The sequence below is a fragment of the Cebus imitator genome, unplaced genomic scaffold, assembly GCF_001604975.1.
Source record: "Cebus imitator isolate Cc_AM_T3 unplaced genomic scaffold, Cebus_imitator-1.0 Scaffold654, whole genome shotgun sequence".
Lineage (NCBI taxonomy): Eukaryota > Metazoa > Chordata > Mammalia > Primates > Cebidae > Cebus > Cebus imitator.
In genome coordinates this window covers 693,679-695,079 of record NW_016107969.1, presented here as the reverse complement: position 1 = coordinate 695,079, position 1,401 = coordinate 693,679, and the positions used below count along the sequence as shown (strand labels likewise).

Here is a 1,401-nt window from a genome sequence, read left to right as displayed (position 1 = left end):
AAAATCACTAATAATGATAATGACAGTGCATATTTGTTGAGCTGAGAATATTTTTTATATCTATGTTCTCATTGTTCATTTCCAAAAACAATTACAGGTTGCTAATACACATCACCAAACATTTTGGACCCTTGAGTAGAAGCTCCTGGGTTTCCCATTCTCTCTGATGGCATCCAGGGGTTCACATGAAGAAAGCAGAATGTGCTGAGGTCTGACATTTGATGGGTGGTGATGTTGGAAATCTTTTTATGTGCCTATTTATCTCAGTATATCTGCTTCAGTGAAATGTCTTCTCATAGTTCTATCCATTTTCAAATTTGAGTATTTTGCTTTTAAAAATTTTATTTGCTTTTTTGTTAAGTCATTCTAGAATTCTTTATACATTCCACATAACAGTTTTGTGTCAGATATTACGGTAGGCAAATATTTTCTATTATTCAGTACAGTATTAGACCATTTTCACACTGTCATAAAGATATTACCCGAGACTGGCTAATTTATAAGCAAAAGAGGTTTAATTAACTCACAGTTCCACATGGCTGGGGAGGCCTCAGGAAACTTACAAGCATGGAGGAAGGCAAAGGGGAAGTAAGGCACGTCTTGCATGCAGCAGGGAGAGAGATCGAAGGAGAAACTATCACAGATTTTTAAACCATCAGATGTCCTGAGAACTCACTATCATGAGAATGGCACGGAAAAAACCACCCCCATGATCCAGTCACCTCCCACCAGGTCCCTCCCTCAACACATGAGGATTATATTCAAGAAGAGATTTGGTGGGGACGCTGAGCCAAACTATATCAAATACCTTTTCTTTCATTATCTTAAGGTCTTTCACAGACCAAAAGTTTTTAATTTGGTAAATACCAGTTGATTGATTTTTTCTTTTATTTATTTGTTCATTTATTTATTTTTTCTTTAATGAATCATGCTTTTGATGACATGGCTACGAATTTTTGAACAAGCTCTTGATTCTTAAGATTTTATTCTGTGAAGTTTTTTCTTTCAGTCTCTTACAGGATAACATTTTATGGTTTGATATTTTGCATTTAGGCTATGGTCAATGTTGAGCTAATGTCTGTACAGTTGTGAAGTTTGAGTAGAGATTACTTCTTTTCTGCTATGGATATTAAGTTATCCCCTCACCAGTTATTAAAAATTCTTCCTAGGCCGGGCGCGGTGGCTCAAGCCTGTAATCCCAGCACTTTGGGAGGCCGAGGCGGGTGGATCACGAGGTCCAGAGATCGAGACCATCCTGGTCAACATGGTGAAACCCCGTCTCTACTAAAACTACAAAACATTAGCTGGGCATGGTGGCGCGTGCCTGTAATCCCAGCTACTCAGGAGGCTGAGGCAGGAGAATTGCCTGAACCCAGGAGGCGGAGGTTGCGGTGAGCCGAG

At 39.3% G+C, this 1,401-nt stretch overlaps 2 protein-coding genes across 4 annotated transcripts in view; one reads left to right on the top strand and one right to left on the bottom strand.

Moving 5' to 3' along the window:
* LOC119469431 (zinc finger protein 160-like) overlaps nucleotides 1-1,401 on the bottom strand; it is a 609,418-nt gene that overhangs the window by 55,722 nt on the left and 552,295 nt on the right. The window lies entirely within an intron of this gene.
* The window catches only part of LOC108295642 (zinc finger protein 160), a 97,648-nt gene that overhangs the window by 29,481 nt on the left and 66,766 nt on the right, over nucleotides 1-1,401 (top strand). The window lies entirely within an intron of this gene.